Source organism: Falco punctatus (assembly GCF_963210335.1).
Source record: "Falco punctatus genome assembly, chromosome: 1".
NCBI lineage: Eukaryota > Metazoa > Chordata > Aves > Falconiformes > Falconidae > Falco > Falco punctatus.
This window is the reverse complement of record NC_137580.1, coordinates 91034238-91051298: the sequence shown is the minus strand read 5'-3', so window position 1 is coordinate 91051298 and position 17061 is coordinate 91034238. Positions and strand designations below refer to the sequence as shown.

At 52.2% G+C, this 17061-nt stretch overlaps 1 protein-coding gene across 1 annotated transcript in view; it reads left to right on the top strand.

The window, feature by feature from the left end:
* TBX5 (T-box transcription factor 5) overlaps nucleotides 1-17061 on the top strand; it is a 94287-nt gene that overhangs the window by 33893 nt on the left and 43333 nt on the right. Inside the window, exon 1 of the mRNA XM_080391508.1 lies at nucleotides 1-17061. This exon is cut by the window's left edge and continues 33893 nt beyond it. The gene's annotated coding sequence lies outside the window, so the exon portion shown is untranslated.

The following is a 17061-nucleotide window of genomic DNA, read 5'->3' as shown; positions in this document are numbered from 1 at the left end:
TGGGAAGGGAAGAGGTATACGAGTCCACTGTGGGAGAGCAGAGGCTGAAAGGAGGCCCCAGCATGAATTCTTCCCTTCCCGCTAACTTAGAGCATTTTCTCTATTCTGTACAGAACGTGATACTCTCTTAGGAGTGACCCTGCTGACCTCCCGCCTCCTGATAGGATGGCGAGTAAGTGAGTGCAAAATAAATGGCACCAAATAGACCTTTTCAAAGAGAACAGGGGAAATAAATCAGGTTATTCTGGTGCGGCATTGACAGCATGTCAAAACAACTCCCCAAAGCGTGAAACTTGGCTGGGGAATGGTAATTCCACTGCCATGATACTTACATGCCAGATGTATGGCTTATCATCATGTCTGTCTGTCTGTCTACCTGTCTGCCTACCTGCTGTTAATGTAGTATCCATTCTTTAAGCACACATAAGCTATTTATGATCTTATCTCCAGTTCTGGAGCAGGAAGTGGGATCTAAGTGTGTGAGAATGACTCGAGGAAGAAAGTCTGCTAGATTGTAATAGTTGGTGACTCAAAGTACCAAAATGACCTGCTAGTCAATGCTGTATTAGATTGATGGTTATATTTCACTTACTGCAGAAGCTCTGTGGTCTCGCCGAGACAGATAGATGTTAAGGCGTGTGGGTGATAGCAGAGCCTAATGGACGCTGCAAACTCAGGCTGGTACTCAAGGCTAGTATTACCCAGATCACCTTTCTAAAGAACAGCAACAAACAGATCTAGGGCTTGTCCTGCCAGAAAAATGCATTGCATCGTATTCTGCTGAGACCAAGCCTTCATAATGCACACAGAAAATCACTGCTCAGTAATTCCACCAGGAAACTGAGAAACGACATCCAAACACGATGAACACCTCCAAAGCCCTCAACATTGATCTGTGCTGATCAGTAAGAGCTGATGAACGAGGTGTAAGGAATCAGGCTAGAGCGCTCCACACCCTCTCCTATGTGGTTCTCTGGACACACATCGCTGAACTTGCTGTGTACAGGAGTCTTTGAGAGGGAATGCATTTGTGGATTTCATGCCTGTGAGCTTCACGGTTACCCCAGTATGAGCAGAATAAAGAAGGCTTAGAAATGCTGATGAAGTTAGTTAGTATACTGGAACATTCCTGTAGATTTCTATAAGTTCAGAAAAACTGTAGAAAATTATACTCCCTAGTAATTTCCAGGGCTGAAGTCTGAGCTCACTTCCAGTAGTGCAGCTGCTGTAAATTTATACTAATTAGCAGTAGTCTGAGTAATTTGGGGAGTAGTTAATGTTTTGGCATTTGTATGCTTGTTTGTTTTTCTCTTTGGAGGATTAGGGGGAAATATATCTGTGCTGCATATTGGATCTGGTAGCAGGAGGGGGTGTTTCTGTTGCCAGTTTTGGACCAGATTTCCCGGCTGTGCAGACCGTGTTTGTAGAAGTGGAGCTCAGGACGTGGCCAAGCCTTGAGCACACAGACCCCTTTGATCCCAAGCAAGCCCTGCGGCTTAGCACCAGCAGTTCTGTCCATCGGGTATTCTGTGCTTCTGGAGGCGGTCTTGAAGCTGTCTGTGTCCTCTCTAGGTGGGGAAGTGTGCGGGTCTAAAGGAGCACGATGTGCTTTAAACGAAATTGCTGCTCTCTGTGAGAGGCAGGTGAGACATGAGTAGCAGAACTCAGATAGGGCAGGTATGAGCTTCAGGATGATGCTTCATCCATAAAGTATTCCTGATCCACAGGCATCGTTTTGCACTAGGCTGAGATTTAGCAGTTTAGGACTGAGTTGCTATGCAGGATGTGCGTCATTCCTGTTACCTTCCACTCTTGGAAATGAGGGAGGCAACAGCAGCATCTGTCCTGCTCTGTCTGCATGGAGACTTAATAACATAACCAGGCATCAGACATACCCCCCAGTGCATACCCCTGCGTCACAGAGTGGGAGGCATCGTGCTGTTACCACTTCATGTCTTTTTTGGTTTCCAAGGTCTTGTATTTCACATGGATGGGTCTGTCCTGGTCCCCTGTTCTGCAGGAGACCCAGCTAAGGTCAGCTTCACAGCGCTGAGCTTGTCACGTGCTGTGTACATCAGGACTAAGAAATCTAAAAAATAGATACTTCATTTAAGCTGATTGTCGAAACTCTCTGTTATCTGTGAAAGGGTAGGGGCAAGTCATCACCGCTATTGTGGGAAGGTATAAGAGCTCGATAAAACACCTTTCTTTTGACTTCATGGGGAGCCTGGGGTAACCAGCATGGTCTAAATGTCTAATCAAGGGGGTGTGAAGGAGGGAAGGGATGGTTCCACGCAATCGGTTAGTAGCAAGACAGGAGCAGAGCCCAGGTTTCATAATTTCCCACTCCCAGGACTTCACCTTGTTTATTATCCTAATATCCCCTGTCACCTTGGTTTATAAGCATCACACTTAAGAGAAAGGGGAGATGTCACACGTGACTATGCTGGGGGTGTAATTGCCTTGTAGCTGGATGTCAGAGCTCTGCTACTGGGAGATAAGGGAGGGGTGACAGAGCATGAGAGGGGACCACCTGCCTCATCGAGTACAGGCGCTTACAATTACAGGTGACCATGTAATAGCCGCTTAATCTGGAGGGGTCCCCAGAACATCCACCGCATACGCTGCAGGCCATAAAACACTTCCCAACACCCTATAACAAATTTAAGACCGTTAGTACAAAAGACCAAAAGCCACAAAAACTCGAACATGCAGGAGAGATCAAGGGCATTGCCAGTGTCCCGGGTCCCGGCAGTAGCAGGGAAATTGTTAGGTGAAAATGTCCAGATGATCTTAGGAAGTGGACCATGGCCCACCCTACAGAGGAAAGCAAGAAAACCTTACCAGTCCCTGCCAAATCTGACCCGAGGGGAAATTCTTTCCTGAATACAGGCCAAAACCCAAAGTAATTGCACATGTACTCTTTAAAAATGGATTTTATTTAGGAGAAACACATTGTCATCATCATCCTGTAAACTGCGCCAAATGTGTGCTAAGGACTTCCCGTAGAAGGAGAAATGGAAAGGCTAGAGTTTTTTTCAGAAATGCTGTGATGGGTAGGTACCTCCATCCCACCACCACCTGACTGCAGCTAGGTGGAGGACCCTCTGTAGATACCCCAGGTTTCTTGGGGAAGAGGCATTACTTAGCTAGAGCTGCTTTTTTTTTCTTGCCAGAGTCCCCCAGACAGCTGTGGTACATTGAATTGATGGCTTATAATCAATCTCAGTCTTCTGAAAACAGGACAAAGCTTTTTGGAGGGTGTACTCAAGGTCCTGGCCTGAGGAACTTTGCTCAGGGTTGGTACGTCCATCATGGTTGATTTAGCATAAAGCAGCTACTCTCTGCCTCTGATGAAATTCTCTCTGATGCACAGGGCTTGTAAAAGCCCTAAGTACCACTTAAATCTAACTAACGGATACTGAAGGACTTGTTCTCAAGGCAAATTTGCTTCTGTTTCCTGCAGCCCCAACCCTGTTTCTCTCTTTTCCATCTCTGCTCCCTTTGATTCGACTTTCTGTTCTCAGTTACGGCAGCAATTGCAGTGAGAGCTATCTAGGCTGCAGTTTAACCAGGGCTGTAGAAGCAGATGGATTTTAGAGCTTTTGCCAGTAAGACTTACCCAAATTAGAGCTCTGCTGAGTTTCCCGCCTTCCTAATGTAGCCAGCTTTATGCTCTGGATAGAATTAAGCGAGGGGGTAGGAGGGAATGAATAGACGCTCACTTGTTCTCTTACATCCTTTTGCGAAGTGGTGTGATGCTGAAGCCCAGTTTCCACAGTGGATGAGGCCACCATGTGAACTCAAAGTACTTGTCCTACCCAAGACCTTAGTACTAAGTGACGACATCATGAAAGACATCAAACTGCTCCACTGGTTTACAGATAGGCCCACAATTGTTTGAAAAATGGTCCAGAATTGCACAGAGGTTTTGGACTGTCCATGCTCCTGCCCGGTGTCTGAGATGCAGAGATGTTGCCTTTACTAGGTTGGGGGAGGGCATCAGGGCTGAACATGACAGGTCTCCCCAGGGTACTCCTCAGGGATCATCTGCAAGCATGGGACATGCTGTTGGCCCTGAGACCGCATGGTGTGATAAGGACACTTACATACTGGGGACTGTGCAGACACCATCAAACCAGTCCAGAAGCTATCTACAGGGATGAGCAACAGCTCTTACTCCCAGGTTTTCAAAAAGCTGTCAGAAATGTAGGTGTTTGCAGCCCACTGAAATTGAAGTGGACATCTGACTCTCTTGGTCATGCTTGTCTATGATTGTGTCACGACAGTAATGCATGCCAGGAACTAGTATTTCCAGCTCCATGGGTGCTGCAGAGCGCTCCTGGGTGCAGCCATGGGGGAACAAGTTGAGGCAGGGATGTCCCCAGCGAGGGACTTCCTCAGGGTGAGGTCTTAGCCCTGCAGCCATGGTGTTTGCCATAGGTGGGTGACATGGGTGTCCTCCCTGCCCCATCCCGGTGACCTTGGCTCTGTTGTGGCTGTGCTGAGGAGCCTTTCTGGCCCAGGAGGGTGGCTCACAGGCAGCCTGGGCAGTGCCTGCTGTTTGGGATCCAGCAGCATGCTGCTCCTCTGAAATCTGGTGGCAGAAAAGCTTTGGCAGAGGGAGCGCTACAAGCAGCAGCAGTGTCTCCAGCACGCCTGGCTGACTAGCAGCGGTGATCCAGGGCAACTGCTTCAAGCAGCTGCAACTTCATGGTTCTTCCTGGCCCCAGATCTGCTCTGGGTGGACATCCAGGGCCAGTGCCCCTCTGAATTCACCCTCAGGAATCTCAGGCTGATTCCTGAGCACGCTGAGCTTTCTGGAAGCTTGGTTTTTATGGGAGCCTTGCTGCAGGCTCCCTGCTCATGCCTGGAGAAAGCCGGGAGTGCGGTCCATGCCCAGAGCTGGGTGCCAGCCCTCCCAGCCAGCAGACCCCTGCCCAGCTCCTACTGGTGTTTCCCATGTGAGCCTTTGCTCATCCAGTTGTTGCAGAATATAAAATAACAAGATTTAATGAGAGCTAACCTGTTAAAGTTGAAGAGGTAGTGCTGCTGAGTGTCGGCGTGGGTTTTTTTTCCTTTTAATAGGGGGATTTTATTTATATATATTTGGAAAGAACAGGTTAAAAGCAAAAGTCATGATAAACGCACACGAAAGAAATAAAAATAGCCCAGGCTGGACTGGGGGGGGACAACAGGAGGTTACACTCTTGCCGTTAAAAATAACAGTTTTAACGGAGGGTGAGCTTGAAACTTTGACAGGACCATGCACATCCCCTTTGGAGACTGCTCCTGCAGACCAGGGCGGCATGGCTTTCCCTCCCGCTGATCACTTGCTGATTAGTGTGCCCCTTTTGGGTGTGGAAAAAGTTCACTGAAAAGAGGGGATCGCAGGGTACCTTCTGAAATACATCAAAATCAGCTCCTACAGACAAACCGCTCTCCTGATGGAGATTTGATGTGGGTGCTAACTGCTGTGCTCTTCTTTATTCCTCTCTGTGAGGAAGAACAGTATTAAAGAATGTGCTCAGGTGCCACTCCGGTTTCTGAAGGTGCCGTGGGGCACTTGTCTGGACTTCAATAAAGCTCAGTTCCTCCATGCTTCAGCACCTGCCGAGCCTCAAGGCCAAGTCTAGAGCACATTTACTGGGATGTGTGTCCCAAATTACTGCATGGTGGGACTGGGACTTTGCCGGTTCCCACAGGACTTGGCCTTGCCCCACGCTGCTGGCTGCAGAGGTTCCAATGGGATGTGAATGGCTGCTTCCTCTTCCAAAACCACTCAGGGGAAATGATCCCCCCAAAGTCATGAAAAGGCAAAAGACAAGCTCAAGGGAAAATAAAACCCCAAAAAATCCAACCTCCTCAAAAAAACCCTCCAAAACACCACCTCCCTTCCTCTTTTCCATGATTTTGAATGGATGATTTAAAGCGGTGAGACCTGTTTTCACTCAGCCGAGTGGGGCCATCCTGCTGGTGCTGCTGTAGCCAGGCAAAGCCAGGTCCATCCCCACGGGCCCCAGGGCAGCTGAGGTGGCTGTAACCCCAACCGATGGGCTCGCCCGGGCTGGGCAGAGCCCTCAGCAGGCATTAATAACCCAGGGGGAGGTTCATGCTGCTCTGGCCAGAACAGGCCTTGCTGTGCACCGAACCCTGAGCCAGTTGTAGGGGTCAAGCTAATGCTGACACTGGGGCCTTTGATTGTGTTTGATTCATGTGTGTACACCACTGGTAGGTCAGATGGGCCGTTAATCCCTGAGTCCCTTCCCCCTTCCCCAGGAAAAAAAAAAAGAAAATGAGAAATAATTTTAGTGGGTGACTTCCCAGCTTGCTTCAAGGCTTGTGGTGCGAGCTGGCTGCAAGGTCTGGGTGTTCAGAAATGTATTTCCTTCTTGCTTTGGGAGGCTTTTTTGGTAGCCTGGTGACTAAAAGACGTTGGAGGGGGGGAAAAAATCTCGGCTGATGTGTGGAGCAGAGCTGGAGCTGGCAGTGATGTAGTTGTAGTGTGTTTTGGGGGGACCCGTGCTCCCTGGGAAGCTGTGTGAGAAAGGGGATGACCCTGCTTTGCTGTTTAGTATTTAATCCCAGGGTTTAAATTTCCATTTAATCTCAGCACCGGGTGGGTTGAAGGGCTCAGGGTTGGTGCAAAACTGTGCATCTCCACCTCCTGTGTGTCCATAGGAGAGAGCTTTGGCCCTGTTTGAATGTGACGGGGAGGTTTTTTCCAGCTGATAAAATGTATTCGATGGCACAAAAAGACCTAATAAGCACTTTATGGGTGTGCTCTGCCAACACACAGGGTGGTTAGTGGGACAAGCCCTCCTCGGTGGGCGATGCTGAGGGAGCGATTCCTGCAGGGAAGATGGGGCTGGGAATCTCCTCCCTGGGGCCCGATCCCCTGACAGCTGCCTCGGAGGGTCCCCCCGGTGTGCGTGGGGGGCCGAGCCAGCAGCACTGCCCGGGGTGGGGGGATGCGGGGCTTCCCCGCCTGCCCCAGCCTTGGCGTGTTCGAGTGGGTGGAAATGAGGAGAGGTGATCTCGAGGGCTTTGGGAAGGGACCAGCCCGGGGAGCAGCAGCCGAGGGGGGTCCCGGGGGTGCAATACCCCCTTTGGAGGCTGAAAATAGCGTCTGCCGGGCCCGGGACTGGGGCGGCGGCTGTGGGCAAATGACCAATTAGGGAATCTTTGTCAGATTCGGGAAAACCGAGATAAGTCTCTTTTATCAGCCTATAAAAATACCACTTTCACTTATCTGGAGCTACCTACGCCGCCCAGCTGCGGGAGCTGGGAGGGGGGAGCGGAGCCGCTCCGCAGACAGAGGAGGAGTTAGGGATGTGCCTGACAGCGAGGGGGTTTGGAAAACCATTTTCTGCTGGAGAACGAGCCCTTCCCTCTCTTCCCCCCTCCCGCCACCCCCACCCCCAACCCCCCCCGCGGAGTCCACCCGCTCCCCCTGCCGCAGCCTGCGCAGGGCAGGAGGCCCCTCCACCCGCTCCTTCCCAAAATCTTGTTGCTTCTTTTGATTTTTCCACCCTTTTCCTCGGCATCATGCCGAGGGGGGGGCTCGGTCAGGCGGCAGGGAAGCCGGAGAGTTATGAGGTCAACGCCGGTGGCCTGAGTGGGGAAGGAGCACCTACGGGCTGCAGGCAAATACACGGGCGCGGGTGGGTAGAAGCTGGCTCTGTGCCCACTCGTGCCTATAGCTTCCCGTGTTTACATCGAAATACTCAGATCCACGCAGCCACCCTCACCCCCAGGCCGTGGGGCTGATGCGTCCGTGGGTCCCGCTGTTTTCTGGACACCCCAACTGCATTCTGCATCTGTGCGTCTGCATCTGAAGGCATCTCCTTATGGATACCCACACGCAAACAAGGGATCAAGACGTGGAGAGAGTGCTAACATGCATTCCTACTGTGGGAAAACATGCTGCACTTTGATTATTTTCTCTGTGGTTTCCAGTCTTTGGGCTGTAGGAAAACGAGCAGATAGAGCGTGGAGGGGGAAAAGAAACCCATCAGGCAACCCAAATCTCAGATCGGTGCTTTCTAGGGTTTTGAGGGAGTGCGGGTGGAGTGAAAAAATAGGGGGCAAACACAGTTTTCGTTAAAATACCCCAAGCAGGTTTGCTCGCGTGGGAGGAGGGCAGAGAGGCAGCGGCTCTACCTCGCCCCTCGTCCCTCCAAGGTCCAGGCCCACAGGACACCCCCCTGATTATTTTTTTTTAGGGCAGAACAAACATTTTTTTTTAAGGCAGAACTTTGGCTGGCACAGACAAAGTTAGAGCCTCCCCGCAAAACCTTAACCCACAGGAGGTTGTGGGGGCATTTGCCAAACCGTGGCTATCGCGGGTGGGGATGGAGCAGGGTGAAGTTGCCTCTCTTCGGGCTTGGGCAGGCAAAGGTTTGAGTTTGGTTTTGGGGTTTGTTTTTTTTTGCATCGTTTCTCTTTCGAGTAATAAGACACGCGGGTGGGGAGCAGGATGCTGCCACCGGGGCGGCCCCGGAGCGTGGGGCAGCCCTTGGAGGGGGGGTCGGGAAGGAGCAGCCGCCGGGGCAGCCTCTCCCATCGGGCCGGTACCTTTCGCACAGATTTGCTGGAAGGGCATCCAAATTCTTTTCCAAATATAGCCCCGGGACGGCCGTCTGCCTCCCGCCTCCCCCGTGTGCCCTTCACAGCTCCGAGCCGCACCAGGGGACCGCCGCGACTTCCACACACACACACCCCCCCCGCCGTGCCCAGACCCGGGGCGGGGAGCGGGGGTTGGTTCCACGCAAAACACGCGTGGAAGCTGCGGATCCCCGCCGCCCTCGGCTTCCCCCGGTTTTCAACAGACTTTTTGGGGAGGCAATAGGATGTTTTGGTCCCTTGTGCCTTGCTGTCACCTCTAGACCCTTCCCGGAGGAGGGGACCTTCCCTGCTGTCCTGTCCTGGAGAAGGGCCAAGAATTTCTTCTCCTACCCACGCGGTCTAACCCAAACCTGGGCATTCCCACCCAAACCGCCTTGGCAGAAGGCAGGGGCACTGCTGGTGAGTCGGGAAGAGCCCGAAGCAAGCGCTCAGCTCTCGTGGGGCATACACGCAGCTTTTGGATAAGACACACCACCCCCACTTCCCCCCCCCCCCCGCATCATTCCCGTCCTCCAGTGGAACCTACGCCGGGGGGCTGGATACCACGACCAGCATCTGGGGTAGGGGGACCCCTCCCCAACGGGCCCTTACCCTGGGAGCCTTCAAAGATCATTTTAACAACCATAAATGTGACTTCCCCCCACCTTCCATTTATAAAAGGCTCCGCCTGGGATGTTTCTCCCCCATCACGTTTTTATAGCGAGATCAAGGACGAACTTGTTGCGTTGCATTGTGGTGGCGGGTCCTTGGAGTTTGGGGGATTTTTCTTTTCCTTTTTTTTTTTTCTTTTTCTTTTCCAAATGCTCTTCGGGGTAAAGCTCGGAGAAGTTTGCAATTCTCCTGCTGCAATTAAGAGGGAGAGGGAGCGAGATCTTGATTGCTTCTGCTCGTTCTGATCGCTTCGGGGGGGGGGGGGGGGCGGGCGGGAATTGATTTTAGATTTCTCTTTTATGTCGGGTCTGGTTTCTGGTGATTAAATTTCTCTCTTATGTGGACTGAACCTAGGGATAACTGATTAATAACATGCCACTTGGCGCCAACACGGGGTCTCGAGGCCTTTAATCGGCAAGATGCACAAGAGAACAGAGAGAAACACAGAGCAGGACAAAACTCCACCAACTATTTTAGCCTGCTGGTCTCTGCCTCGGTGGATTTTTTTTCTTCATCTTTTCAGTATTTCCTGCTAAACTCGTAAACTTTATTTGATTTACAGCTATTTCATGAACCTGCTTAAACTAACATGTGTTCCGTCTTGTCCAACTGAATCATAAAAAACAATCTTGGATCCAAACGAGATTTTTTTTTTTCCAAAGAAACGAGTTATTAATGACAGAAAATAGGCATTGTCTTGAACGGCGGCCTCTCCGGCCCCCGGAGCAGGGAGGTTGGCAGCTCCTGAGCCCGGCGCCGGGGCGGGGGAAACCGGGCTCGGCTCCGCAGGTACGGCCCGGGCTCCGGGCTTTGCCCAGGGAGGGTTTTGCGCGGAGATTTGACCGCTCCTTTCCTCTAAAAAGGATTATTCGTTGGAAACGAACGATTTCCAAGCGTACAGTACCCAAAACATGCTCGCAAAGGCATTAACCCACAGCCCCTGTGTTGGCTGCCTGCAGAGACGCACCGGAGCAGGTAAACACGCGTGTCTGTGCCCAAAAAAAACCCAAACAAACAAAAAAAACCCAGTCAGGCACGACATGAACTCCTAATTTTTCTCAATTGCGTGAACAACAGCGTTTTCTGTGCCCCCAACCACTTCTACATCTAGACTAAAATAGACAAGCACGTATCCGCCGTGAACACTTTATATACGTGGAACAGGTATAAATCTGTGGCGATGTATAGGTGGAGGCGCACGTGGGCTTAGAGAAAACCGGGTTCGCCAGACCGGTTGCCAACACCGGCACCTATTCGCAGCCAAATCCTCAGCCCCGTTCCCCACTTCTGTTGGCGTGGAAAAATACTCCGGGAAAGCTACCTGCATCCCTGCGAGTCCGAGCCCCTGCGCGCCGGGCAGCAGGATGCGGCCGAGCCCCACGGCTCGCGGATGCCGTTGGCACACCCGTGGGTCTCTGCCCCTCGGGGACTCATTTCTGTCCGCGCAGGGCGCTGAGATTCACAGCAGGCAGGGCAAGTCCCTATAAAGGGGAAAATACGCTCCCCCCCCCCCCTTTCCCTCCTGTAAATATTTTTTCTTGCACCTAATGTTTGCTGAAGGCAAAAAAAAAAAAAAAAAAATTGCCACAGAACCGTTTAGGTGATTCACATAATCTGTATTTTCTCCATGCTGATAAAAAATGGGTTTAGGGAAAAGATATTTGTTGGGGAAAGATGGTTTTTGGGGTGCCTGTGATAGCCGCGTGAACCCAGGTTAACGCCGTTCCCGTCCGCGGAGCGGGATGGGGGGCCGCAGCCGTCCCCCCGCCTCCCTGGGAGCTGTTCTGGCTCCCGAAATTTGTGGGATGCTGTGAAAACGAAGGATAATGTGGTCATCACGGATCGGCCGGGCTCGGCTGCGCTTCGCTCTGCGGTATTTAGGGCAGGGGAGAGAAAGCGAACGGGGGCGAGAAAAGGGGGGAGAAACGGAGGAGAGGAAGAAAGAATGCGAGATGGATCGGAAGAAGGAAAGAAAGAAGCAAAGAGAGGAAGCCAGTCTGCCGGGGTGAGGGGACTGTGCGGTGCCCGGGCTGTCCCCCCCGCTCAGGGATCGTCTCCCCGGCCCTACCGCCGCGGGGGCAATGGTAGGAGCAATTGCAGGTGTCGCTTGTGCCGCCTGCCTTCAGCGAGGGGTTTCAGGCTTTTCAGTTCGGGCTCCTCTCCCCATCCCCGCCCCCCCTTCAAGGTCATTGCAAGATCACTTTCAGGGAAAGGCACGGGGCGCTGAAGACTTTCCCCCTCTTGCCCCATTAGCTTTCTTCCCAGGGCGAGAGCCGAAGGCCTTATCTGCTTTTATTTTCTCCTTCGGGCCGAGATAACGCCCTGATTGACACCCTGTTTGGCAAGAGCGGATTAGCCTTTCCATTCTGCCATCGATAACGCGCCCCTCTCCATCAGGAGCATCAGTCATTGATCGAGGCGGGGAGGGGGAGCCGATGGGCACCCCGTGCCAAAAGATCACCCCGACTGCCTCTCTTGGGGGTGAGGAGGGGAGAAATGCAGCCTAACTCCCCCTTATCCAGCGCAGCACTGTGCCCACGGGCAAACTTGGGGAGGAGGCCGAGCCCCTGCTCCCCCGGGCTGTGGGTAATTCCGGGACAGCTGCTTTCTTTTTTTTTTTGAGGCAGACAGTGGAGAGGGGCTAGATCCCCCTTGCTCCAGGGATGCTTCTAGCTTGACTTTGGGATTTCTCGCCCCCCTCCCCGCTTGCCATTTGGGAGAAAAAGGGACTTCCATCCCACGGGCACGCGTGGGAGGCTGCGCAGGACAGCGCTGCAGCCGCGCCACGCGAGGCTCTGCACCCCTCCTTTGCCCGGCTGCTTATTTTTCATTTTCGTCACCGTTTTAAAGTCTGGAGTTCGCCTGGGAAATTAGTGGGCTGAAGGGAGGGGGGGAATGGTTTTTAATTGCAAACTTTTTTTTTTTTTTTTTAAGCAGCCAGAAGGGCGGGAAAAAAAAAAAAAAGAACCCCAAACCCACAAACTTTAAATGAAAAAATGCTGTTCACCTGTAATTATACAAAAATAAAACAAAGCTCGACCCAGGTATCTACCCCCGAAGGGTAGATTTGTCTAAGCGGACAAATTCTAGACCACTAAATGCAGGATTTTGTAATGGAAATACTGACACGAGGAGAACGGTATTGGCGTTGCTTTGACACAAAGATCTCGCTGATAAACCCTCCATCAATGCCGTCAGTCACTGCCCCCGTAATTTAGAAAAAAGAATGGTCCAAGTGAATGGACCAAAAACGCTTCCAGGGAGGATGATAATTTTAAATACTTGCTTAGGCCCAGGTGCGTGTTTCGCCAAAGCGGGTATGCGGCCAACAAAAGGGAATAAAAGGGGAACTAGTGGGAGAGGGGAAGTAAAGTACCTAAAAAGGAAAGGGGGGGGGGGGGGGCGGAAAAATCCCTGCTATGGGGTAGTTAAATCTAGGGGGGGACAAAAAGAAGAAAAAAAGAGCGTTAGAAATCCAAAAATGCCGAGGTGTGTATATATGTGTGTGTGTATATATATGCGTATCTCTCTGTTGTGCAAGGCGGGGGCGGCCGGCGGCGCGCTGCCCTGTTCCGGGCAGGGTGGCTGCGCGGAGCCGCAGGCTGCGGGCGGAATGCAAAAGGCTTTTCCATGTGGTTAAGCCGCCCCAAGGAGTGATTTTAAAGCCGGGGGTGGGGTGGGGGGGCGGGGGGAGCGAGTTCATGCTCGGCACTATTTCTTACTGCTGACACCTCGACCCCACTGCAAGCCAGCACCCCGGTCATCCCCCCCTCCCTCCACCTCTCCAGGGTAAAATCCGAAAGGAGAAACCTCCAGGGCGAGTGACACCCTCCAAAGGTAGCAGGAAGGCAGAGGGGCTGCGCAGGGCTCCGGCCATGCGGCCCCCAAAACCGGGGGCTCCCCGCGGCCTGAGGCCCCCGCGAGGGGCAGTGGGGCCCGGGCTGCGCGGGCCTGATCCTGCGCTCCTGGCTGCGCCGAGGAGCTGAGCACCAGGCATCAAGCCCCGGGGGGAGGGACACTGCTGAGGGCTCGGGGAGACCCCCGCCCAGCCACGCACTCCCACACCCACGTAGGTAAGTGCCCATGGTGTGGGTGTTTGGGTTCGTGGATGCTGATGGACGCTCCAGTATTTCCATGTGTGCAGGAGCTTATATATATATAAAAAATATTTTTCTTTATATATACAAATTATATATATATATGTATGCGGTAAGACATATGGGCGATGTGCACACATCTATCCGCTCGCCCGGGCTCTAGGTGTGTGCAGGCTTGCACACACAGGCACTGAGCTGTGCAGGGGATGAGGGCAGATGGATGCTTGTGCGCACACAAAACCTGCGGGTAATCCATAGGTGAAATGTATATATTCACGCGCCTGTATAAGGGACCGGGCACTGCTGGCTTGCACTTGCAGAGGTGCTGTTGTGCAAGCGTGCATAACGGTCTCGTTATCCGCAGCCCCACGCACGTACGATTTTGGGATGTGAGCGTGTGTCTGTGTCTGTATACGTATATAAACAGACATATATTCACGCGTAGCCACGTATCTCTGCACTCACGCGTTTATGTTGCACGTTGAATCTAAAGAGAGAAAATTTGCGTCAACACTTGGGTAAGGGGAAGGGATAGTGTGCGTCTGCAAACTGTTTGCGTGTCCAGACTCATATATGCGTGTACACCTATAGGGATATCTATATATCTGCATACATACGTGTGCTAGCTTTCCTACTGCTCTTTTTGCGGCGGGGTGTCGGGCCCCCCAGCAGCGGGACCCCGGCGGGTCGGGGCCCAGCACCTCTGGGTAGGCAGTGCCAGCCCTGCTCCCCGCAAGAGAATCACCCTCCGAGGAGTTTTTCCCTCCATCTGGGTTATTTGGAAGGACCCCGAGCTGAGGAGCGTGGCCAGATCCAGCGCTGCACTGGGGCATATCGGGGCAAGAGGGGGCCTTTTCCTCCCCGACCCCCCCCTCCCTTCTTTCCCCCCCCTCCCTTTTTTCCCCATCATTGCTGGTGGTTTTAGCTAAGGGCCTGGCTTCCCCCGAGCGTCTATAGAGCTTGGTGTTAGGTGGGGAGAGCTCAGCCTGGGGAACCCGGGTAAATCCAGCAGGATTTTGCTGGCCGGGAGGGGACGGCTGCCTGCAGCCCCCTTGGCAGGAGCAGGACTGGGGGTCTCTGCCTGGGAACACTCACCCTCTGCAGTGTCCAGCTCCTGCAGGAACTTCTCTATCTTCCTTAGCTGTTGCTCTTTATTTTCTTTCTCCCTACTTCTCCCCCTTTCTCTTTCTGTTGGAGGAAACAACGGTTTAGCATCTTTTTTTGAGTGAAATCTTTCTGCAGGACCCACGAGTGCATCCCAAAATCCCTCCAGGCTGAGGGAGAGCTGGGACGCAGGGAAGCGCCAGCAGCTCCTCTGCAGCCACTGGCTGCACTTGGAGAGATTTTTGGGGGTTTGGGTGGTTGTTTGTTTTTTTTTTCTTCCCTTGTCAATCTCATTTGGCAAAAATTCGCCTTGATTTGCTACTTTTTTTTTTTTTTTTTTAATCAGGGCAAATAATTGGTTCCCGAAGCACACTTGAATCTGTGCAAATAACCAGGTTATCATTTACTATATATAGCCCAGCGTGCTTGCTTTCAGAGGCGCCTGAGCTTTCATTTGACAAGTTTCCTGCCCGCTCTAATAATATTAAAAAAAAATTAAAATAATTAAACTGAATAACACCGATACCGTTGGATTAACTGGGCTGTTCCTGGTAAAGCGGGAGCTTTGCTACTGGTTTATTCCTTTTTCATTCCAAGAAAGAGCGGGTTTTCATGGAGTTCCCAGCGACTACCTGCCTGCTTGGGTGATACATACTCACGTATGATATATACCCCCTCACACCCACATATATACGTGTCTTGGCCTGTGAAAATACATGTATACATATTTCTGTGTATATATACACATACGCGTTTATAGAGAGAGGCTGCAGGCACACAGCCTCTCTGTATTTGGCGTTGCACCGAATAGATTTTTTTTTTGGGGGGGGGGGGGGGGCGGGGAAAGGCAGGAATTTCACTGATAGAGCTTTAAAAAGGGGAGAATAATACAAATTAACCTTCCATTACTGCTGCAGTCAACCATGACAGAATAGGCCAGTTGCGTGGCTGGTGACGTCTCCGTGTCCTATAGGAGCAAAGCTCGTGAGATAGCAGCTATCGCCTTGAACTCTCTTTATTTTATCGGAGTATGGCTTGTAATAAACAGTAATATTTAATTTGTCTGAGACCACAAATCGGCTTCTAGCTAGACGGCTCCTTCACCTTGACATTACGGTCCTAGGGAGCCTGGACTTGCTGTCCTTTCCCCAGCTGCCTTTTTTTTTTTTTTTTTTTTTTACCCCTTCTTCACTCCCCACCCCCCCACCCCCCAACCTGCAGACGGAAATAAATTCGATTTATTTGCATCGTTTTCGACTTGTCTTCAAGGTGTTTGAGAGCTAGTTTGGCACTGGAGAGGTGAGTGCTTTCCCAGGCAGCGGCCGTGCTCGGGTTCCCTCTCCCAAACTTCAGGGATTTTCACTTTTGCCTTTCTTTCTGGCGAGGGGAGGGGAGCTGGTGTTCTCTATCACTAGCAGCTGCGAGAACCCTTTCTTCCCACTGCTTTCATTTATATATATATATATATATATATTTTTTTTTTTTAAGAGAAAAAGCTTTTCTTTCGGGCGAGATGTATGCCTCGGGGGATGCTCCCAGCACCCGGGCGCTGCGGGGCCGGCTGCAGCCGCCGCTTCCTCCCCGGCTTCCCCGCAGCGCCCAGCACCAGCAGCACGGTGGTCTCCTCCTTTATTATGTTTTTTTCCCCTTCGCCCCTCGCCCCCCGACGTGCACCCTCCCCGGCAGCGCCCGTGCGGTGGGAAGGGCTCCGCGGGAGCTGCCCGCTCGTCCCAAGGCCGGGGCTGCTGCTGCCGCCCCCCCTCCCCGGGGAAACACCGCCCGCTTTGCTCGCTCGTTTATTTGTGTTTGGAAGGGCTCCACGGCTCCTTTCCCCTCTAAACATAATGAAATATAGGGCAAGCTTTGTTCTGTTTGTTTAAGTAGCGTTCTCTGGCTTATTCTCTGCGGCTACAAGTGCAGTTATTTTATTATTCTGATTTGCAACCGTTTACTGTTGGCTGTTTCTTCTCAAGTAGCTGTTTGAACTGGCGTGCACATGGAAAGGGTTTGGGAGATGCCAAACTAACCCCCCTTCCCCGCACGCCCTCCCCAATAGCCGCTCACCCCCAGACTTTTCGCTTCCTCACCTCAAACTTTCAGAGGGCTCCGGTGTTATCGCGCCCTGCGAGAGCTGGGAGCGAGGGTGGATTTGCTGAAAACTTCCGCGAAATGCAAAAGAAATGACCGAGAGGCAGAAAAAAGTGAAGGATTTTTTTTTTTTTTTGGGGGGGGGGGCGGGGGGGGGGCTGGGACACACCGAGGAGAAGAGGGTGGGGGCAGGAGGAGGAGGGTGGGCAGATCTAAACCATGCCATTTATTCCGAGTCTTATCAAAAATCCGCCTCGCCAATCTGGTTCTCTTCAGCCTGCAGAATGCGACAGGGAGGCTGTTTACCCTGCGCTGACCTATTCAACTTTACCCTCCAAATAATACATTAAAAAAAGGGAGCGAGAGGGAGCGAAGGAAGATGCAGATAAACCCACCTCCCCGCTCCTCGCTGACGGTTTGATTATTTGAGCACGGCAAAGAGCTCCGGGGGGCTGCGGGGCAGCCGAGCCGCGGCCGGGCAGCGCGGCGAGGG